Source organism: Tympanuchus pallidicinctus, unplaced genomic scaffold (assembly GCF_026119805.1).
Source record: "Tympanuchus pallidicinctus isolate F22 unplaced genomic scaffold, pur_lepc_1.0 scaffold3, whole genome shotgun sequence".
In the NCBI taxonomy this organism is placed as follows: domain Eukaryota; kingdom Metazoa; phylum Chordata; class Aves; order Galliformes; family Phasianidae; genus Tympanuchus; species Tympanuchus pallidicinctus.
Window position 1 is genome coordinate 89324499 of NW_026294747.1, and position 24737 is coordinate 89349235.

The window sequence follows — 24737 nt, forward strand, 5'->3', positions numbered from 1 at the left end:
CAAAGCTACTGTTCTCACAGGACCTCTTTCCCCTAAGCCCAAAGAACGCAACACCATGCTGAAGCCAAGAGGTACCCCTGAAACCCTACAACAAATTCAAAATGGTGAGATAGAACAAACTATGCAGAGAGAATGATCACATTGCAGCTTTTGTTTCAGTGCCACGTGCAAGCTTGGAACCACCAACCAAAAACCTTAACAAGAACACTAATCATTATTATGCTAGCAATGCCATGACCTCTAGTTACCTTCTCTGCATCATCAAATTTCAGTTTTATTGTAGTTTCCCTTTACTAACAGTTGCTCATCTCATCTAGCTGTTTGTAAAGTCCGTTTGTTGCTAATTTTAAAAACAAGTTTTCCCTCCTGTGAAAACTGTAAGTCACTTCCTTTGTAAGAGATCAAAAAGAAAGGTGTCAGGTAATTCAGCAGTTGGGAAAAGACTGTCCGTGTAATGAGCGAATAAGCAGATGCTGCACAACAGCTTGAGCATGACCTAAAAAGCACGCAGAGTACTGAGCAGAGGCTGTGCTCAGCATCAACTGTTAAAGGCACAATTCCAACACCTTCTAGCATAACAGCTAGTTATGAAAGAAGAAAGCTAAAGAAAGCAGAAGAGTGTATCTAGCAAAGAGTTAAGCAGTGGCTCTTGCCAACAGACTCAGCTCACAAAGGGGCAGCAATCAGAGGAAGCTTTTCACCTACTACTTTTCAGTAGCAACCTTAAGAATGCAACACTTGGCCAAAACCTCTTGGCTCTCCTTTCTCAGAGCACAATTTCAGGAGATTTGCCCATTTCCAACTCCAGTCTGGGTAGCTACTGCTTGCCTAATTTGAAAGGCAGAAATGCCTGCCTCCAGACCGACGGAAGCCAAATACAGGTTACATGAAGCTGCATTTTCCAAAAGAGAGGTACATCAACACTGATAATAATCTTAGAACTTTGTTTGCTTGAAGTGGTATTTCTAGAAGTAGTGATCAGTACGTTAGTGTTCAGTTACAAATTCAGAGCCCTATTCTGGAGCACAGACTTCAGGACTCAGTCTAATAAATATGTCTGCAGCCTGAAAACAAAGCAGTCAAAATTTGTTTCTATAGTAATCTCAACTCGAGGGACTTCAACTTGTAAACAGAATGCACTAAATCAAGTTCCAAGAGGCAAATGAAAAATCATTTGAACTGCTGAGGCGATTATGACAATGCATGAAATTGGTCATTGACTGCACACAGATTTGGGACACAGTGGACTCAAATGAACCAGGGCTGAACAACATCAGGACAGCTTAATAGCCCTAGGAAGCAAAAGGTTATGTTCATGAACACTGTCAAACCCACAGCAAAGAGGAGTTGCAATGAAGCAAAAGCAAAGCAAGCTATCCCACGAGAGGAAATGATAGATAACAAAATGAAAATAAATCAGTGACTGGTCACACTTCCAACAGTATGGCATTGTTTTCAAGGAGAGAGAGAGGTATAATTGCTCAATGTAAAAGGACTGTACTCCCATCACTGAAAATGAGCAACAACATTTGAGGAACCTCTTAAGGGTAAATGTGGTATCAGCTGGTTCCTGTTGGTTTCATCATCCACTTAACTTCCTATTCACATTTTTCAAGTCTTCAGTTTACTGTGCAAGCAGAGACTTCATGTAAGGGTTTCTCCTCCCTCTGACGTCAAGCATACTCACACCCTACAAAGTTACTAAATTTATATGGGACTTTGGCTTCACCACACTGAAAAGCAGTTATAAATGGTTAAGTGATTTAGCTCTTGTCACTTTATTTCATGGGAACAAAGCTGGACTATCATTGGACTGCTTTACCAAAATAGGGCAAAGCATCTAGGACATTTTTAAATACCACTGAAACAGGAATGAATCAAAGATTTTGATTAATTCCTTAAGGAATAAATGTGTATGTATATGGAGCTGCACAGCTCAGAAATCTTTTCCAGTTTGGCTACTTTTCTGCTGGAAAATCCTTACTGGGTTTTCCCAATACACTGACAGCTTGCCAGTACCAACAGTTTGGCATATCAGTCAAAATAACCATTACAGCCTAATAAGACCTTGGTAATCATTGCTAATGCTTTGGAGACTCATCATTTTGACGCAAGACAAAAAGGGTCATATTAAAAATGCATACACACAAAAAAAAGGCAGCAAACAAATTAAAGTTAGCAGGGATTTCATCACATTTGAGACTGACTGAGTAGATTACCAAGTGCTGCAAGAGCAGTTCTGCTGTATTTGCACAAACAACTGAAAAAGCATCACAATTTGAAATCAAGTCTATAAAGTATCTTGACCGAGTTCAACCAATCCTAGCTGAAACCAGAATCCAGATACTTCAAACTGCATCATTAATTACACTGCCTAACAGATGTTTCCTTTGATTGTGTTTCACTACGTGAGGTGACAAAAGTGATTGTCTGAAACACAGTGCTTCATGACAGCACAACAACAGTGTGGTGAAAATACCTGCCAGTTACAGGAATTACGTGAAATGCTGCTGAGATAATAGGGGGAGAGAGACAGCTTGATTTTTTATTTCTCCTATAAACTTCACAGTTAAATGTAAAACACATTTTCTTCAGCAAGAGAGAAATTGGTAAATACCATACCAGTGCTCACAAAGCTGTGCGAGCAGATGTACAGAATTACTTTCAAAAAGCTATCACATGCTTCTCTGGCTGCAATGGCAGTACAGCTCAAAGGAGGGGGAAAAAAAGGCAGGAACCTCTTACTCTTTCTCAGTCTGATATAGAGAATAAATACAACTGGCAGTGGAAGAGATGAGGAAAGACTACAGCCTAAAAGCACGGCATGAAACAGCTAAACAACCTAAAGAGAGGCAATAAGAAAGGTATTATCTTAACCAAGTAGGCAGTAAGTGGCTCAGCTCAGTGCTACTAACCACAAACTGGACAGCAGTCAGAATGACACTGCCAAAATGCAGTGTGAAGTTACCGTAAGGAACATTAAATTGTTGCTCCAGTACTAAGCACCAAGAGCTATGGAAGTCCCTTCTAACACAAAATACATGAAATTGCAGTCTGACTTTACAATCTATTTCACCTCTGGAAGAGAACTGCATAAATTCCTTTAGCCAGCAGGCACAGAAGAAAATCTTATTGTGGAACAAAGTTTCCAATTCTGTACCTGAACATCCTATAAAGACACAGAGGGGTAATGGTAATATAGCATACTAGCATGCCTTACAGAACAGACTGTTTGAAAACATGCAAATATCCCAAGATTGAGAGATGACATATGGCAATAAGAGCTATTAGAGATTTTTAATAGTAGGTCAACTTAAAGCTTTCTCAGATTCTAGTCATTTCCTTCAATACAGGGAATACATCAGGATTAAAAAATTAAAATCACAAAACAATTGTATTTAGATTTGAGAAGAGGATTCAAGCATTTGAAAACAAAGCACAGTGATATAGTACAGCTCTGTCCATTAACCAGGTACCCGCGAAGACCTTCTGTTATCCAACACAAGCTAACATACAACACTCAGAGTGCTAGACAGCTTAATTAGTGAGTATTAGACTTAATTCTCTAACTCCAATCAAAAATCTTCCCACAAGAATCTATACAGTTTTGCACAAAGTACACATTCAAAGTGCAGTGGGCTGCTTCTCCACTTTTCTAAAAGAAAAAATAATAATAATAATTGAAATAAATACAGTAATAGCACTGAATTGTGGTGTTTAGTGCTAACAAAAATATTAAGGTTGTATGCACTGTTTAGCAGCTTGAATGAACACCTTGCTGGAGCTTTATTCATCCACTGCTAACAGCAGGAAACTTAAGGAGACAGCATGGCTTGAAGCACTCAAGTGAGTTAATTAGTATCCAGTGCAGCTTCAGAGCATGCCATGCTACTTTTAATTAAAGGTTAGCTTCCAAACAGAAAAAAAAAGTAACCAAAAGCAAAGGATATCTTATCTCTTACTTAAGAGAGCTGTCTTCAACAGCTATCAGAAGAACTCGAAACACACAAAGCTTCTGTCACTAAATTTAGAATAGGAGTACTTACTCCAATCAGGATGGAAAGCAGATACTCTGACCTGTGCATCAGCCATGGGTATGTCCTCACTGTTCAGCTACTATTGCTTTTACCTACACGTCTTTGCTGTGCTTCGTTTCCTGGGCAGCGTTTCTTCTCACCCACAGTTAGAGACAGCAGAACATAAACATGTATCTGTTTTGGAGAGATAACCTATTTCCAATCTCCCTCTCAACAGCCAGGTGATATGCAACTGTATCTTCCACAACACTGACCATTTAAAATAGGGTAAAAAATGTTTTTGTGCATCACCTCATTCTTCATTGCATTCTCCACAGACAAGAGCGATGACTACTGAGAACATATCTGCATTCCACACACCTTATTGATTCCAATTCTAATAAATAACACTCCTGGTAACAACTGTTGGTTGAGCACACATTACACTGCACCATTCAGAAATTACACTGAGGCCTTATAAACAGAGTCCTTCATCACACCGCATCAAGTGCGGCACCATTCTCCTGTTTCTTCCACTGCAATGAGATCGGGCTGCATTCAGGCTATTTCAGCACTCACCCAGGCTGTCAGTCACGTTACTTTCACTCACAGCTCTCCAGTTGTTACCAAAGCATGCAAGTTCACGTGGGGATGCATCTAAAGAAATCACTGCTACAAGTCGCCTTAGCAGCCTAAGCCAACACGCTATTTTTATTTGGCTGCTCTTAAGCCTAGGCCTAATTAGGAAAAGGACTTCACAAAAGTTTTGCCAGGTGTACATGCAAACACTACATACCCCACGTTCTCTTATGTGCTCCAGTTCAGAGCTAGTATTGTGGGGGGCTCTGCCAGATGCTTTTTTATCCAAACCAGAAGTGTTTGAGTATTCAAGCCAGCGAAGTTCCAACACTAATTTTGGTGGAACCCTAATGATGTACAGCAAGAACTGATGCAGAAACAAAACTCTCAGCCTCGGAGAAAACTTTTTCTTGAATTTCACCAATGTTTTCAAAAAACACCACATATGTTAAGTGCCAGTTACTTCCAAAGATAAACCTGAGAGCATTCAGAAACACTTCATCTTAAAAGCATGCGAGCCCACTTAACACAACCTGTATGTTATAAAGATAGGGGAGATTTTGGTCCATGCAGGAGCTAGGAATGTATTTTAATAACATGCAGAGCTTGAGTGCCCTAGAAGCTTCCAACGTGGCCCTGCAGCCTTGACAAGCAATAAAATCATTTTTCCATACCTGAGTACTTACTTTCCCTTCAACCACACTGACCTGACACAGATTTCAGACTCCATCCCGACACTACTCTGCTATTACCTTCCAAGACTATCTCACAAAGCATTTCAAATACACTAACCCAATTTAAGTTCCTAATTGATTTATGCTAATAAAACAGTGCTTTAATTCTAACACGTTCTCTGCTCTCAAATGCGCATGTGGCATCCCAACATTTCATTGCTGGTGATTGAGACCAGTGAATGTCCAAAAGGCTTTTTTTTTTTTTTTTTTTTTTTTTTAAATTACATGGATTTAAAGAAAAAATAGCATACCTACAGTTCTACTTAGGGTTCGGATGTTGGAGCCTTTCAGATACTCCCACAATGAAACAGACCAGCATTAGCAAATCAAAAGCTTGTCATAACCTTGTCATGCAAATTATGAGATTACAGTATACCATTAAGAACCTTCACATATGTCCTATCATAACTAAACCAATACAAGAAGAAGTACTGCATACTGAATGAAAGTTTAAGCACATCCTATCTTCATAGGACCACACAAGAAGTCTGGGAGGTTACATACAAGCCACTCTCATGATCAAGCTCATAAGAAGATCAATACACATTTGCATGGCCTTTCGTTTGGCTTTAGTTTTTTAAGCATAAGAGTTTTGGACTCAATATCTCTTAACCTCAAAGATGACAGCATACACACAGTAAAGGTCACATCATCAGGCTTCTCATTTCCTGTACAGTGGGACAGGATCTCCTGCTTAAACTTCATGACTACTACTTCTGGAAGACTGACTACTTGATACCTGTACTATTGTATATATCAGAGGTGGAGATTACATGTGTGTTAGCTACCTGCACTGACCCCACAGCAGACTGAAGTATAAGCTTTGTACTCAATCTCACATTTGCTAGATGGGAGGCATGCCAGTTCATGCTGAGAGGGCATTTGCCTAAATGAAGGCTTGGGAATGAAACCTGGTGATCCAGCTAACGGATTTAAAGTCTAAGCTGTCCCTGATAGAGGCTTTGTGCTTTTGCAGAGCACGCAGGTGATCTCTGTAAGCATTTAAGACCTACTGCATTTTAATACTATCAACATTTAAGCTTCCTTCAACTTCCATTTGGAAGCTTCAAATTTACAGAGCACTCCACTGGCTACTAGTGTCAAAGGAAAGCTTGGAAACTGTGACTTTCCTCTTACAAATCATGCACAGCCTGCAGACTGTGCATCTTCTACACAAACTGAAGCAAACAACAGTGTCAAGTTGGGTCAAAAAATGTGTATTTATTTTCTAATTAAATTAGTCAACATTTGAGAATTAATAGCAAGAAAGTAAATCCCCAGAAGGAATGAGGTCGTTTTCACTTTGCACACATTAGTCATAGGTTAGAGGGAACCTAATACTTACCATCAGGTAAGCATTAATGAAAAAGCATTTATTGACATGAACATAAGGGGAAAGATCAAGATATTTGCGGGGGCTTTTTGGCATTCAAAATAGCACATTAGCATATAGTAAGAAACAGACCAACTCTGTGGTTTACTATCAGGCTTGACACAGCCAGAACATCTGCGTCAGTAGGAAGGCTCACAGCTTAGTGCCAGCCCCATTGTGTTGAGTAAAATACAGATGACACATAGCATTTACAGGGCCTAGCCTGGCAATATGTTATGCACATGCTTGTTTGCAATACAAGTCTTTACAAATTAGGATTTGAGTGACTTAACTATCTGGCTATGTCTGTGAACACGTCTACCATGGACTTACACTCGTGAAAAAGAACACTCCTATTCATAAATCTATGGCAGAAGCTTGGCATGGTTATCCTCATGAAAGCCTTCTTCCCTGTGAGAAGTATTCAGAATAGATAGAACCTTAAGACAGCTCAACACTGTCAGGAAGTAAAATTAATAGATCATCCAAAGCAAGACTGCCACTCCTCAGAAGCGGCACCCTTCTGCTCATCAAAAAGATCATCACTGAGCTTTGCATCCCAAAAGTATTTTTATGTCATCACCTTAGTCAGAAAATACATCCCAGAACAAAGCTGGATGGATTCAACTCAGGAGTACATCACTATTACCTAAAGTACCACACCGATAAAAAGTAAAATCGATTGTTTGTTAACTTGACCATGTTTGGCTTTTCGAACAGAAAATTACTTGTTGGAAGAAGACAACAAAGGCAGGGCACCACCAGCGAGAAAGACATTCTGTGAGAAGCACAAGCTTCTGAAAAGGTGCTTTGTAGCATCTAAATGCATTCTCGGAGGCAACAACCGCAGACAACTCTTTCAGAGGCAATGAAAGCCCAGCACTGACGTACACTGACGGTACTTCCCACCGTCCAGCGGCGTCTTACCGCTTTTAGAAGAAGCCCTAATCGCCTTTCGGGATAGCGGCGATCAGAAGCACCGCGGCACCGCCTCGCTTTCCCCGCAGCCGTCAGCACACGCGGCGCCGGACGAGCGGCCGCGATTCAGCGCGCGCCAAGTTCAGCGGCGAAGCCCGAAGGAGCGCGGCCGTCCCGCAGGCAGCCGGCACTTCCTACTCACCGACCGCAACCGCAGGCTCTCGGCGACGAGAACTGCTGCCGCCGCCTCTCACATCCCCGGCCGGGCACGCCGAAGTCGACGCGGCGATAGAGATCCTTTAACAATAAGGCAGAAGAGCGGCGTGAGGAGCGACGCGTGGGTAGCGCGCGGATCCGCTCTCCCCCGAGCAGCGGCGCAGCCCGCAGCCGTGCCCCGCGCGGGGCAGCCCCTTTGTCTTTCCGCCCGCCGTCTCCTCCCGGCGGAGAGAGCCCGCCCGATGCCCGCGGCCGGCCCAGCGGAGCCCCTCCGCCCCGCCCGGCCGCTAACGAAAAGGAGAAGGAAGAGGAGAAGGCGCGCGGGACCGCCGGGCTCCCCTCAGCCTCAGCCGCCGTTAGTTATCCAACGGCCGCCACCGTCCCACGCGGCGCCCAGGGCTGCCGGCGCCCCGCGTGGCGTTCAAAAGTTGGCCCGGCGGCAGCGAGCGGCTACTCACGCTCAGCCCGCCCGCCCTGCGGCGCCTTCGCCGCCGCTCACGGACTCCCTCGCCCGCGGGGAGCGACGGCGCTGAGGGCGGGCGCCGGCGGGCGGGCACCGCCCGAGCGGCCGCTGCCTGGCGGCGACGGCGACCAATGAGCGAGCGCAGCGCGGTGACGCCAGCCAATGGGGAGGCAGAGCGGAGCGGACGGGCGCCCGCGCCCTCCTCTCTCCCAGCGGGTGGCACCGCCCCTAGAGGAGGGCGGGGCGGACGACCCGCGGGGCTGCGAGGGCGCCTGGGGGGGGCGGGCGGCGCCGCGGCCTCTCGCAGGCGCGGGGCGGCGGGAGGCTGAGCGCGCGTTCTCTGCGGCGCTAAGCCGGAGTGACTCAGGCCGCGGGCAGCCGCCGACCTCACCGAGGAAGCGGCATTCGGGAGAAGAATGCCACCGGGACGCCGGAACCCCGAGCTGGGTGTCCGGCTGCGCGGCACCGGCACCGGAGCCGCGGGCAGCCCCGGCGGGAGCACGAGGTGCTGGGCGTGTCCCTGTGCCCGGGGCTCGTGCTGCGCTCAGCGCTCTCGGGGCTGTGGCATCCTCGCCACTCCACGGCCTTTCTCAGCTATGAACGCTTATGCCTTTTCTTCATTTTCGGCCGCTTTTTACTGTCTTAAGCCTCGGACCGCTCCGAAGAATTAACTTAAAATAAAGCTGAATGCAGTATAATTCTTTACTTTTTGTTTCAATTGTAGCACAGTTATATATATATATATATATATATATACATACACACACACACTTTTTTTTTTTTCATGTTACAGAGTTTCTTTGCAGACACGCTTTGAGGATTAAGTTTCAGTAATCCTCAGAAGCACATGCTTGTGATAAGCTCCAGAATTAATAAAGATTAAATTAATCAGTAATCTAATTGCAGTGTGGTGAGACTGCAGCGGCTGGTCAGTGTCAAACGCTGCTCACTGACAGAGCCCACACAGCACTCAGTGCTGCTGGGCATCCTCTGTGTGTCTTCTGTATCATCTTAATGCATTGACAATGAAACATATAGGTTACTTTCAAGGCTCTTTTATCATACAAAGACAAAAAGACTGCTTTCAGAACACAAATGCTTTTCTTAAGTCCTTTCTCTTTGTGTTACTCCTACTGTTTTCATGGTCTAAATTCATTCTGGCATCAGTTTCTATGACAGTGGATAGAAAGGTCTGAAAAGAAAGATGGAATTGGTTCCAACAAAGGTGTGAGGGAGCTTTGTCACTGTACTACAGCATGATGAAGAGACAATTAAATGACAATCTCCGAAACAACTAAATAGAATGAAAAGTATGCTTTTTCTTAACCTCTGAAAGAACATTTGAATCTTTTCCCTTCTATGTACCATCAAGTAACAGAGTGCTTTTCCCCAACTTTCTGCTAACAACAGTGCAGGTGTAAGGTCCCATCAGAACACTTTCTATCTATTCCTGAGACCCTCATGGTTTCTGTGACTGCACAGTCAATGGATATAAAGATGCTATAATTATGAAATAAACAAGTGTTTGGCAAAGCAGATTATAATAATCAAAAGAGAACAGATAGAAAGCTTACCCACATCCTGGGCTCACTACAAAGATCCAGAGGGATCACCAGAAGAGATCCATCCCCCTTGGCAGTCAGTTCTTAAATGGGTCTAGGAGAGGTGCAGCCAGGCTCCACCCCTTCCAGCAGCACAGGTGAATTGCCTTCACCTGTGCTCCCAGGGCTGACTCACTGCTCACCTCAGGTGATCAATCAGAGGTTCAGGCCGTGATTCAGCAGTTCCCGTACAGTGACCAAACAATTACCTGAACAGCCAAACCAATTCACCTCATCATGAAGATAACCAAGTGAAAAACAGTCTGTTTTAAAAACAGGATTCTGTTTCCAGACCTGGTTTCATGCTCAGTCCTGCAGATCTGGGAGCAGCACGCGATGTTGCAATGCAAAAGGAGCTTAAAACCCAGTTTGTTAGCCTGTATCCTCAGACCTGGCATGCATACAGCATCAGGAAGGGGAGTGGGTACTGCTGGGAGCACCACATCCCAGTGCTGATGAGGGCTGTGACACAGCTGACTACCAAATGACCCTGTTAGTTGCAGGAAATGCAGCGAGGTCATGCTGTCATTAGTTATTAATGGTACTGATATGTAACAGCTGTAACAATTAGTAAAATTAATGAATCGTGCACAAAAGGCAAAGAATTCACATACAGCATATGAGATACGCTGACAGTTCTGCAACTTCAAGTCACGTTATCTAAATAAATCAGTTCAGCTGGCATTCATTCAGCATATTTTAATACTTCTACTTAAATTATTGTAGTGCTTCAGGCATTCTTATGACATAAGCCTTAAATACTTCAAATGCTCCAAACTGCAGTACATCTTCCCTTCAGTAATTGTTGAAAATTCTGTGCACACACATCCCATTTTACTTCCTTTTAACGTTATGCTTGTAGCAACTTTTTTTTTCCCTCCCATTAAAAATCTATTTCAAGTTGTCCTCTCATGGGAGGACTACAGAGCATCTAAACTTTTGTTCCACTTCCCCAGCTGTCAGGGCAGCTCAGTGTTGTTTCAGAGAGGTTTTCCAGGAAGCAGTTTTCTTTAGATTTCATAAAGTATTCTCATCGCTCAGGAAAATAGTTTGAAACGTAAAGGTTCAGCCCATCTTTGCTATTTTTCGTGCGTGCTTTTCATTGTAAGTTCTTATATTTAGATTGGAAGCTATAATGGAGTTGTTTGCCTCTTCAAAAATAGAAACCCTCGATAAGTGAATACGTAACTGTAATCTCCATCATACGACCATGTTTTTAAAGCACAATTCAGTGTTTAAAGAAAACAGCACATCTGGACATTGGGGAAAAAACAGCAGATATTTCCAGTCATCTAAGCTGATACAAAATCCGTAGCTGTAAGACATTGAGACAGGCACTGTTTAGGGACAGAGATAGAACTGCAGGAGCAGCCCTCTGTCCTAGCCTTGCTGTGGTTGCTCTGTTAGCACCTTTGCAGAGCAATCCAATTTCGGTCAGGGTGGAACAATGCTCACTTCAGAATGAACAGCATCTTAATCTTGATTAGAAAATCAGCTAACATTGTCAATGATATCCAAAACTTGCTCTGCTAAGGAGCCTCTAATTGGGACCATGAGCAAGCACCAGGTCATCCTTCAAATCAATACAGCTGCAGGAGTTTGGTAACAAACACAGAGCACTCTGTATGCTCCTGGTGTGATGTTCTCCTTGAAAACAGTTCTAGTAACTACATGCTAAAAGTAACTACATGTTAAAGGCCTAGGGAGAAAAAAAAAAACAACACAGATCTTCTGAAATCCCCTTTCAAAAGGAAATAAACCAACAACCCTTTCTATAGAACGCAAATTCTGCTATTTTTATTTTAGGAAACAACTGACTGATGGATTATTTTGACAGTGTCAGACATTCAGCTTTGACGTACAGTTTTCTTCTTAATATTCTAGCTTTAACCACAAATAAAATATTTTGATAGCTTTTTCCTGAAAACATAAATGAAACTTCTCTGTTCCTACAAGAAGCTTCATCAAATTCATGTTTTGACAGAAATTTGCTGTAACAGAAAGCTCTATACCAGATCTTCTGGGAAAGTGAAAAATCATTAACATCTGTTTGATTCAAACATTGAAGATCTGAGTCTCCAACTTTTCATATTATTGCAAAACCTTTCAAAGAAAAATGCTCAAGAAAGAAGGCCTCTATAAACATCACACTGATCAAGTGGCTGAATACAATCATTTTCAATGCTCACAGCCATACAGTCTAGGCTTTGGGTGGTCCTGTGGCGGGCCAGGAGATAGACTCAATGATCCTTATGGGCCCTTTCCAGTCTTTAGGATGTTCTGATTCTACGATTTTAGTACAACCTCAGATTAAGAAAATGATACATTGGCACAGAACTTCAAAAATGCCTTTACATTATTAAGCATGCTAAGTTTCACTCACTCAAAATAATAAACAATTTTATCTTATGATTTTTACTGACCTGAAGTCCTGCAGGCAACCTGCAGTTCTCCATAAGTTTCCTTTTTAGCTTTCCTAGAATCAATTTCCACTACTGCACTTCAATTTGCTGATATTCAAGAGAAATATTTTTACGCAAACACTATTCAGAGAGTTTCCAAGGAGTTTACAGCAATAAATGAAATGTAAAGTTAAGTTTACTCTGCTTTTAAAAGCCAGTTCTCTAAACACATTCCATATCACTGCTTTGCAACTAAGAATAATGTTTATAACACTATGAAATAATAAGCGATGTCCCCTCATTTTGGTAAGCTTTAAGAGGCTACTAGAAGGATTCAGTAACTGAAAAAGATCGCCACTGCAGCAAGGCAAAGTTCAACAAAAAAAAACAGGAACCAAACTCAAGTGAACATAAATAATGAATGAGCTATTCTTACTGCAGAAGAGTGAGGAAGCCCATTACTTCCTCCTCACACTTTTCTGACAGCACATTGCATCAGGCTTGCCACAAGCACCAGGCAGTGGCTGAAATCACACATGTAGGTTTGTAACTGCATCTGCTACTAAGATTAATTGCCTGAGGGGACTGGCACAGACCTCATAGCAGGGCCCATGCAGGCTAGTGTTGTAGAAACCAGCTCTCAAGGTAAGGGAGAGGAAAAGAAAAAAATATAAAAAATGCTCGGAGTTACTCTCAGAGAACATACACACAAACTGCACAGCATTACAATGGAGCCAGGAAGGGATGCATTTGGGAGGGAAAGCTGAAAGGAAAGGAGCAGGCACCCATCCACACGCATACCCCATAGCCCTAACTATAAGAAGGGCTGAAGAAGAGGCTGCCAGACACTAGGCTTTTATGCAACATCCCTGCACTGGTATTAGCAGCTCAATTATAGTATCACAGCTATTCTAATTATCACAGCTGAGTTACATTTCTTCTTCTTGACTATGACTGTTTGTGGTGCTTGTGTGGAGCTCCTTCTCGCTGTGTAAATAAGGAGCAGAGAGGGCTGGTAGAGATGTTGTGAAAGGAAAGGGAGAAGGAAGGAGGAGAAAAAAACGATGCAAGGTGATTTGAGGATTCTTGTGCTTTTATGGTTGTTCAGATATTTGCTAACTGTTACTTTTGCAGAAAATTCCCTTCCCAAACTATGCATGCCTGAGCATGCTGACAGTATGGCAAACATGCAAACGTATTGCCTTGCTGCCTGCCTATAGGAAGATGAACAGCTGGGTTCCTGAGGGCTGTCAGCTGTGTGCTGTTCTCGGAAGATGCTGATGGTCAGGTGTGAGCTAGAAGCCCCATGCTGCTCCCAGGGAGCGAGCCCAGCCACGTTCCACCACCTGCGTGCCCCTGGGACCAGGCTGGAACAGGGCTGCCCTGATAGTGCTCGGTGTATGCGAGGGCCAAGCTCACTGCTACCTCCTCAGCATACTGATGAGAAGGGTGGTGTGGTACCCTGAGAGCGGGTAGTATTTATTATAGAGCAGATAGGGTAACGTACCATAGGGCTAAACTGCAGCAAGGGAGGCAGAAGGTAGCTGTGGGGGAGTCCTGCCTCAGCTTTGCTACTGGAGCAGACTGTGGGAAGAAAATATGGAATTACCATCAGCTTTCAAGAACAGTACAGAGCTGCATTTGATCCTGCTTTAAGGCAGGTGCGGAGAGCTGAATGATAGCTCTTTGTGATCTTCTGGGCTATTATCAGCAACACTTATCCTCTCCTCTCAAAGTAACGTGTTACAGACTGAATATTTTAAGACTTGAGTGAAACTTCAAGTGCTAAATTACAGTGTTATGGAATGCTTTTAGACTGGGATCACTGTTAATGGGGATGTATGTATCCTTAAATAGGAGCATACATGTAACAAAGAAGTCATATACTTGAAGCAAAATGCAAACTAGTCATGAAGTAATGACTTCTGTTATGTTTTCTGACTTCTGCTTTTCAAGTTAATACCTACGTCATCCCTGTCCTTACAGTGTTACCGTGTTTGTTTAAGGATTTTTTTTTTTAATTTTTTTTTTTTTTTACTATTTTCTTCTATTATTAATTCTGGTAATAAAATATCCAAAGTTTCACAAAGACAAAGGCCTGCTTTTTTTTTGCCAGCTCCATACTACTTTGACAGTGCCCAAACTTAAACAAGCTTCTGCATTCCTTTCTCTCCATTTATCTTTATACATGCTTATGGGGCTTTTCTGCTATATTAAGAGATGGTTTCACTTACTCAAACAGTTAGACCAGGTTCCTGTTCTTCCTTGGACAAGAGCATCAGATGTTTATTTTCACTACGTACTTCATTTTCCTCCCAGCAGAGAGGCTTTCTACTTAGTGAAGGAAAAAATTTCCACCACTTCTTAATTTTTTTTAAGAATGTGAACAATAAAAAGATCTTTTCCAATGAGGCTCTTTCCTCTTGGTGTGGGAGGTCACAAATGTGGTCTAATCATTCGGCCATTTTTCCCAGAACTAATAATGCTCACACCAACAATCACAGAGGAGGAAAAGCAGACTCTTCAGTTAATCAGGCCATTAATGCCCTGCTTTCTTGCTATGTACTTCCTCACAGCCTGACATTTTAAAGAAAAAAAACTTATTCATAGGGCTATAATCTAGAGAAAAGAGAACATTCAAATTATGGGCTTGGTATTTGATATAGCTGCACCCTGTTGATTTTTAGAAAGTTGTATTTCAGACCAGCAGCCTTCTTGGTTCACGTGGCTCAGCTTGTGTCCTATTTTATCTGAAGGCATCTTACCATAATATCACTCTGACACAAAGAGCATGAACGTAGCACTGTCTGAATTTAAACACAGACACACATTAGATATGTATCATATGCAACCAAACGGTTGGGGCTTCCAAGGGGGGAAAAGGTGCCCTTTTTCTATGCCAAGACATCCTGATCTTAGATGCTATTGCCTGAGAAAATCAGTCCAGCATTTGACAATAGCTAAACACGTTTTCAAACATTTTTCTAATTCCTTTCTTTGTGTGTGCGTTCCAGCCTTGCAGCTCTTGTGCATGTCACTGCCAATGACTGACCTGTCTCTTGCCTTTTCTGGGGACTTGCTCTCTGTTAGACAGACTAAAATTATAGCCAGTTATAATGTAGGGTTGTAGATTTACTCACTGCTAAATAAAAATTCATCACTCACTCAGGACGCTGTGAATCTTAGAGTGGATGGGATGCCAGCAGGTCAGGGGCCAGCAGGTGCAGAGATTCACTGGTGTAGAAATGAAGGAGGGGAATTTTGGTTTTCCTTTGGAGAAATTACCTTTAAGGAGGATGTAAGGGAAAAAAAGAAATACATATATGTAAGAGTGTGATGGCTTTGAGCAAGGAATGCCAAATGAAGGAAGCCATATAGCTGCTGGGAAAAAAAACAAAAACCAAAAAACAAAACTAAGCAGTTGATAATCTGTGTACTGTGTGTGCATGTATGCACCACACACATCTGTATCTGTGACCTTCCCAGTGTAACACCACAAACCACAGCCCTGTGACCTGACTGATGACTGTGTTTTGATATTCATCATGCTTTTGAAAGCATTATAAAATTAAATACTCTCTCAAAATGTGAACTACTGTCTCAACAGAAACAAAGTCTACTGAAGCAAAGTTCTTCTCCTCCGCTGGCACAGGGCATCTCGTCACAAGCATCTCCAGCAATATTTTCCATTGTCATGATGACATCTACTGGAGGTATGAGGCTGAACACATTTGTGTGTACAGGAGGTGTTGAAATATACAGAGAACAACATGAGAATGTCATTGTTCTGGCTATCTTGAATCGTATCTCAAGAAAAACATGATAAAAAAAAAAACAATTAGAGGAAATGATTCAAACCTTGTTTGCGATTTGTAAAAAAAAATGACCCAGCCAGATATTTTTAATGCTTAGATGAAAAGGAAATAAACTCATTCAATACCACTTGAAAGATAATAACAAGCACTAATTGCAGAAGGATATGTCACCGTGGCACTCTGAAGCATAGGTTTGTTAAAACAGATGAGATATTAGCAATTTGTTATGCAAGACAATATAAATTGAAAAGATCAAGGCAACGTTTGTACATATGTGTACCAGCACAATATGAAGGGTTTAATTTTCTCCACAATAAAACTACCGTATGTTTACATTAAAGAAAATTGTATCCTTGCTACACTTTCACTTCATGTTTGCAAATGCAAATATATAGTTACAATGCTTGAAAACAAGAATTAAGAGTGAATATGTTTTCTAAAGTCCCACATACAACTTCTTTGGTTGGTAGTGAGTTTCTGCAATTTGTTCAAATGGAACTGGAGAAGCCAAGATTGCAAGATGCTTCCTCAAAATAAAATTTTGAATGTGAGGACATTTGCTTTCCTTTAAAGCCATTCACTGGTGCTGGACCACAGCCTCACTTTGACACCTTGTCCCAGCATCTACAAGGGGCAGGGCACATGCTGTGCCCATCTATTGTCCTCTTCTTCACGCTGCTCCGCTCTCGTTCATGGAGAAAAGCAGAGGATGACACTGCAGGGCAAACGTCGTGTGCCCTGCTGACCTGTGATGTCCACAGGCTCAGTCTGTGCCTGAGATGGAGAGGAAGCATTTGGCTGTTGCTACTGAGTATGTTTCTGCAAGGATTTCCTGGGAAAGAAGTGAACATGTTGGGCTGGATTATGCCAGGAAACCAAACAATATAAACTTTCAGCTCAACAATTACACAAATCCAGACTAACCGGAAAACCCCAAAAGAGGATTTAATTTAACAAAATAAGGTTGTTTTAGTCTCCAGAGTCTCCCTTTCCTTCTAGCTTAGAAATAGAAACCATAACAGAGTAATGCAGATGAGTAGGTGTTCTAAAACTTACAAATTCTTTAGAAAATCCACAATAGACAAAGTCAGAAAATTTTCCGATAAGAAGGAAATTCAATGGAATAATAAAGAGAGATGAGGACAGAAGAAAATGAAGGAATCATTGCAAGTGGCATCCATGATGAAAAGAATGAAAGTGCTGGGGCAATCTGGTGTAGGCATCACTGGCGATTCAGAAGGTGAAGCCCCGGGATTCAGACTCAGCAATGGGCAAAGGCACACTCAGGGACCCAAAGTGCAAAATTAGGCTCTTGCTCCTGGCAGTAAAGAAGCAATGCCTATGGCTGGAAGGCCAGAGAGGAAGAGCAGTGCGTGTTGCATGTGCTGAGCTGTTGTACAGTCTGTGAACTGGCAAGCCTGACATGCCCTCTGTCAAACCTCTTGAGCATGCCTGTCCTGGATTTCAAGCTGCCTAGAAATCAGAAGAGCACTGGCAAAGTAATTTGGCAGATGGCTGCTACTAAAAGAAGCCATCTACAATGGTATTAGGGTTGGCATGCCAGAAACGTGCTGTCAGTGCTTGGCAGCTTGGAGTGTGCTGAAAGGTAGGAGCCACACAGCTGAGAGAGAGCACCACTCCCACAGTAATGATGTACCTCTGACAAAAAATAATGCTTCAAAAGGATCTTACAAAAGACTTCTTCAAACAACTCCAGCAACAATTACATTAAATCACAATTTTAGGAAACATGAATTCCTTTACAGGATGTCTCCCAGCTCACTGGAGTACAAGAACTACCAGTGCGTGCAACCATTAAACATCTCCCTGCATAAAACACTACCCTTGGGAGGATTAAATGTGTCATAATGGGGGAGGCAGAGAAAGGTAAAGTCACAGATATGGAGCAGGAAGAAGAGTAGAAAGGAAAGAAAAAACTCCAAATTTATTTTTATTTATTTATTTTATATATGAGAATGCTTCTCAGCAGTCTCAGTAGGTTTCTTCCCACATGCAAAGCCACTAGCTATCTTTTTCTTTTTGTGCGTGTGTGCTGAAATACGATTCTTCTGCTTTCAGCCAGGGCCCTGTCTCCACTTTCTAGACTATTAATTATGACTTCCCTAGTCTTTCACACATAACTATTTGTTTTCCCCAGTGTCAATGGCAGTGCTAATGAATGGCCAATTTAAACGCTAACTTTTACTTGCGTATGAAAGCCTTCAGATAAACCGTATCTCTAAAACACTGAAAACGTCCATACATACAGTAGTTAGGTTTGCCATTCTGGGAGGACTGGATTTATTTTAATTTCTTTTGCAACTTCCCTCCTCCTGCTTCTGTCAGTTTGTCCCCACAGGGAACTCTCGATAAGCGATCTTCCCCTTCCGCCTCTTCTCAAAGGTCTCATAAGTGTTTTGACTCCTTTTGATCATCAAGGTCTCAGACTGACGGATGTTTCTCTTTGGAGACTGCATGTAAGGTCCCTGAGCCTGCTGCCTTTGTCCATTATCTCTCACTGTGAGCCTGGCTGATTCCGTGTGGGAACCAACTGCGTGCTCATTGTCTGCCCTTCCCACAGCCCCAGGCTAAGCTAGAGACATCCAGAATTCAGCCTGCACCAAACTCATTTTCTCCCCATGACTCAGACATTTACCTTTCATCAAACTATTGCATCTCAGCGCTAAGAGTTTTATTATATCTCTTCATTTTCATCAGTTACCCACTGTGAGCATCCCAAACCAGTCATCACTCACACTGCTCAGGTCACAGATCAGCCTAAATGCTGAGGTGGCTGTGGAAAGATCAACAGCAGCCCCTAATCACTTCTCTTCTGCTCTGCTCATGTCAGCCCCAGTCCACATTAGTAATCTGTAAATACTCCATCATATAACTTAAAGGAAGATTAAGACTGAATATTCTTATGCTATCAGAATTTCCTACTTATACGAATGCCAGTACAACATCATCTACAGCAGACAAAACCTATCAGAAGTAATTTCTTGTGCCAAAACTCAGACAGCTTGCCACATTGTCCTTCAGGCACAGCAGCTGGTACAGAAGCTGTTGGAGATGTTTGCCCTCCTTCAAGACCTATGGGAATGGAGATTTCCACTTACAGTTTCCTTTCTTAGCAGAACATACAAAAATTAGCCCTTGTGATCTCCACTGTTCTTAAGCCAGACCTTCTGCAGGGCTGGCTCTCCACTCCACCTGGATCCCTGTGATGATTTCAGAAACTCTGCAAGACCAAGCCAGAGGAAATCCATCCTGCAGAATTAAGGCTAGTTATAGCAATCCCTTTGAACATCACAACCATGACTCTTGCTGGCCATGCAGGGCCTGAGCCTCCCTGTTATGTTTCGCAGTTCCCTCATTGTGAGGCATCATGTTTCTAGCTTTGAGTTCCAAAGCCTCATTTCACCTTTTACAGTTTCATTTCCATGATGCAGTAGGCTCACTTGCTTCATAATAGAGAGCTGACACCATCACTTGCATGGCACTGCAGTACCACAGCCACTTGGCAGCATGAGCCAGGGCTGCGCAGGACAGGGAAAATCCATCCAGCTTAAGAAAACTTCAGCAGAATGTCAGAAGGATTGAGTACAATCATTCCTCTGAAATTCCACCCGAGATGGACTTGCTGTTCTACTGAGTGGTTACACCTCTGCTGACATCAGTGGACTTGCAGCTGTTCGTAACAACACGAATTTGGCCTTGGATCTGACAGTCACAGGGTTTGTGGGCAGGAGGGGTGTGGCAAGAAGTATTTCAGTATTTCAAATAAAAGTGGGTTGGAGACTGTCACAGCCCTCTGCTGCCTGCTGGAAACCAGGGCCTGTTCCATTGTATCTATGCAGCTGTGTGTCTGCTACTGGGGAGACACCAGTGTACTGCTGTGACTGACAAAGTAAGACACTGAAGTACATCTGACCTTCAGGTATTCATAAGTTCTTCATTAATCTGTATTATTTTCTGAAGTGGCAATAGCACATGCTGTTGAAAGCAGCAGTACTGCTCCCAGCATCCTTGCAATACGCACTCACTTAACATTACCTGAGCCTGTGTCCAGAGAGATCAGTGCATCTCACGCATCCTGCAGCCCATTTTCTGTCACCTCTTCAGACAGCATCGATTTTGCTGTCTGTGTGCCAAGGTCTAACTCTGACATAACCTTGGCTCACACTTCTGAGAGGAACGCAATGTTGTGGCCAAAAGCTGAGAAGGTCCAGGCAAAGTAAGGGAAGATAAAGTTACTGAGGTGTTGCAGAGGAGGATGGTTGAACAGAGGAAGTTAAGAGCTCCAAGAGGGGACAAGAGGAAAAAAGGCATAAAATATTAAAGACTGGGAACAGGGAGCTACTGCTGTCACTGAAAGGCACAGTAAAAGACAGCAACTCCACGATCTCTGCAATCTGCACAGAAAGCAGCAGAGGCCAGCCCAGGCCTCCTGCCTGGTGTTGCATGGACTCTTCCCTGCCTTTTGAGGGATGTAAGCACACCAACTCCGGTAGCTTATTAGATCCTGGCTATTGTGTGTGTGTATTAGCAAATAAATTGTTACTTTATTTTGTTAAACTGTGTTTGTCCTGACAGCAGCAGACTCTTTAGATACACTTAAATGTGCTGAAACCCAAAAGGGCGAGTTACAGTCAACTGCAGAGCAGCTTCCTTCAATCATCATTAATCACTGTGTTTTGTTTTTTTCAAAACCAGCCTCTTGCTAGCCATAAAACAAATATTTAGCCAAATGAAAATGACAAACATATCAGTGTCATTCCAGGATAACTCCCCAAAGCTTGTTGCTCCCAATAGCACTCAGAGCACCAAAGCTTGCTGCCCCTTTTGCAGTCAATCCGAAGCTCCGAGACCCTCCATTCCACAGCTGAGACAGGCAAGGTCTGGCATATACTTACCTCTTCTCAAACCATTCTCTCCTCGCATTATCTTACAGAGTGGGAGAAATAGAAACTAGCACCAAGGGGCTGAGAAATACAGCCAGCATTAAGCCTATGTATGAATGGAAATTTGTGAAAATCTATAATAGCATTTCATAATACAGGCACAGAACAAAACCATTCAAAGGAGTTTGTTAGTGTTGCTGTCTTACCCACCAAAATCCACAGTAAGCTCTCCATCCACTTTGAAGTTCCCACTAGCACCAACCCTCAGACAGTATATCTTACATTCAGACATTCAAACAAGAAGAGTTTAATAAGGCATAGAAGTTTTACGAGTTTTAACTGATCACAGGCTCATGCTTCTTTTCTTAACATAATCCAGAACAAACTATCATTGAAATGGCATTTTAATCTTCATGTAATGTTATTCTAGCTTTTAACAACAAGTCAACACTAATTATTACTGTCATTAAAAAATTAGATTGCTTACAAGGCCATTGGGCAATTATGCAAGTAACATAATAGTGTTTATAACTGGATATTTTAGCTGAATGTACATGGCTTTGTTCCAAAGGAGGTGCCTCAACTGCACGTCTCTTGAGGGTGACTCATACACTGTTTCCTTGAAGGCATCCCATTCCAGGCAGCCTTTGGATTGGAAAAATGTGATTTGTTTAAAAATGTATATATAGAACTATAATCACATGGACTGCTGGGGTGCAGAGGCTGCAAGTTCCCTCAACTGATGGCAGAACACAACATCACCATGAAGGCAGTTCTGCTATTTCCATGTGTGCTGCCACAAAAAAGAAATAACCCAAAACATTAAAATTGTCATCCTATAAGGGGGTTTTCCCCACAGATGGCAAGCCTGTATTTTCTGTTTGCTTGTTTAGTTTTGTTGCTGAACAAGAAGTAAATTACTTGTTTATCCTCAGTTACATTATCTAGCAAAGTGGCAAAATGCTTTCTGAATTTGAGTGTTTCTGATTCTATTTAACTTAGTCCATGCCAGACATTGACATTATATATATATATATATATATATATATATACATATATAATATATATATATATATATCAAGGCTGTTCTTCATTTATCCCAGACCAGTTCATTTTCACAGTATAGCTACGAGTAAAAACCTTAACTATGTGATGGCAGAAGAAGATACAGGACAAGTCCCAGCACTGACACTCACTAGAGGCACAAACTTCAAGCAGGAGATGAGCTTATCACCACATTAGCTGGGACCCCTTACTGAAAGCATTAAGGAGATGAAATAATGTTTCCTTGCACACAGGCACAGGGCCATCCCCAACGGGAGATACTGAGGTAATCCTTCTTACCTTCTGGGTTTCTACCAGAAGACCAGTTCTAAGAAGGAGAAGATGGCATTTAGGGGCTCCAGTTGCTATAACACGTGGAAGGGCAGTAGATGCTGGAGAGAAACAGGTGCAACCCTATAGCAAGTTGTCACTATAAGGCTGTGGTATTTAAAATTCAGTAAAACTCAGCTCCAGACTTCATCAGGTTGATGCCCAGTAACTTCAAGCAATCAAAAAAAAACTCTTGTTTTTTCACACTTGGTTCTACTCTGGCTTTCTTTTATTTTTTTTTTTAATCTGTGATTATTATGACCTTGCAAAATCTCCCACACTGGGGCTGATTGCCCCTATCTCAGGCCAGGAAGACCAGGACACACGTGGGATCCAGCAGCCAGCAGAACAAGCAGACTCCACAAGCCAGCCCTTCGGGTCAGCTCCAGGCAGCAGGGGCAGCGCTACCAGCAGACAGCAATGCCAACTCCAAAATCCTGCTGCACACACAGCCCTGCTGTGTTCTGCTGCCCTCCTGATACACTATTACAGCCTGCACTACAACAGTTACTGAACTGGCTCAAATACTTGTATAAATATTATTCTATAATTCTGTGATTTTTTTTCCCTGGGAAAGGGTCAAGAATTGTAGGCAGTCTAAATATTTACCAATCTTCAAAGTGGAAAAGCTAAATTGAAAGCCTGAAATTACTTCCAAACATTAACAAAATACAAGAGATGTATTCAGTGTAGGACAGATATTAATGACTAAAAAAATGACTTTTTGCAATGCGTCCTGCAGCAGAATTAACCTCATCTCACCCATGGGAAGGGGACGGGGGGGAAGGTCAGCCAGACAGGGACTGGGAATCTGGAGTCCTCTGCTTTTCTTCTTCTACTGTTTGTTTTATCCATTCCAAAATTGAGTTTGTTTTCAGAATGTTTACAAATATTTGTCATAATCACCTCCTTTGGCTGGCTCTGACAATAAATTATTCCACAATGAGTTAGAATGGAAGTGCTGACAAAGGAAGGATGGCAAACTGAGAAAAGGCACTACGAACCTGTGCTGCCAAGGCAAAGCTGCATTTTGGTTATTAACCCATCTTGTTCCAAACCTCATTGCTAGGATACAGATGAGTTGCATTACAATAGTGCAAACAAACAGCATAAAATTCAGCCAGGGAGTGCATTGCTTGATAAGTGTCCTTGCCTAGGTTATCACGCAACAAAAATTAAACAGTAAACACAGCTGTTACATGGAGAGAAAAAAAATCACCAGATGAGGCTTCACTTGTTAATTATTTTGTGGTCCAGAGTGTTCCAGGAGGACCTTAATCTTTAATGCAAAAAGGAAGCAAACATCATGAACAAGCAAATAAAGAATAAACCAATTTTATCCCTGCCTTGAACACTTTAATTCAACTGACATCTACCAGAAGATAAAACCTGGAATAGCAGGGGGCATTGTAAGCCATAGTTCATAGAGCTGTAAGCCTGCCCTCCATTAACACAGAAGGCACAAGTCTTAATCATGATGGGGGAAAAACAGGGAAAATGTTGTTAAGAAAAAGGAAATAAAACCCTGTGAAAGGGCACTTGGACTTAAGAAAACAGAGAACACCAAGAAAGCCTTCATCCAAAACAGTAAAACAACACTCCAAGCCAAGAAGGCAGAAAAACCTCTAATAAACTGTTCAGGCAGGGGTACCCTGGAAATGCTTCAAACCCAAGGAAATAATTCAGACAGAATTCAGACCGCACTTTGGCACAGCTCAGAAGGGCTCATAAAGGGGGGACAAGGAGTCCCTGTGCAGAACAGACCACTGGCAGCCATCAAGAGAATCCTCCAAAGGAGACCACAACACTTAAAAATGTACCAGTTCAAAGCCAAAATGCTGACTTCATCAAGTCTAAGTTGTCCCACTGCTCCTGAGAGTGCAAGAAAACAAACACTGTTTCATCTCCTTAATGCTTTCAGTAAGGGGTTCCAGCTAATGTGGTGATAAGCTCATCTCCTGCTTGTGCCTCTAGTGAGCATCAGTGCTGAGGTGTGTCCTGGCTCTTCTCTTAACATAGTTAAGATTTTTACTCGTAGCTATACTGTGAAAATGAACTGGTCTGGGATAAATGAAGAACAGCCTTAAGATATACATGTATTTTAATGTCTGGCATGGACTAAGTTAATAAGAATCAGAAACACTAAAATTTAGAAAGCATTTCGCCACTTTGCAAGAAAATGTAACTGAGACCCACACACAGTCCTTTGCAAAGAGGCAACCTGCTGATAATCCCTATCTTAATACCAACCACAGCCAAGCATCTATTTTCATCTTTGGTGTCATAGCCTCAGTCATCCAGCTGTGTCTGAAGTGAGTGCTTGTCATCGATCTTTTTGTTCTC

The 24737-nt window shown here is 42.5% G+C and overlaps 1 protein-coding gene across 3 annotated transcripts in view; it reads right to left on the minus strand.

The window, feature by feature from the left end:
* HYCC1 (hyccin PI4KA lipid kinase complex subunit 1) overlaps positions 1-20191 on the minus strand; it is a 48738-nt gene extending 28547 nt beyond the window's left edge. Inside the window, exons 1-2 of one of the 3 annotated variants that reach the window (XM_052693738.1) lie at positions 8293-8307; positions 7822-7916 (exon numbers count right to left, since the gene is read on the minus strand). The gene's annotated coding sequence lies outside the window, so the exon portion shown is untranslated. Of the gene's footprint in view, positions 1-7821; positions 7917-8292; positions 8308-9872; positions 9933-20172 lie in introns of those variants that run through there. The other 2 variants (XM_052693734.1, XM_052693733.1) reach the window with 2 other exon arrangements.
* Between the last annotated feature and the right edge of the window lie 4546 nt (positions 20192-24737).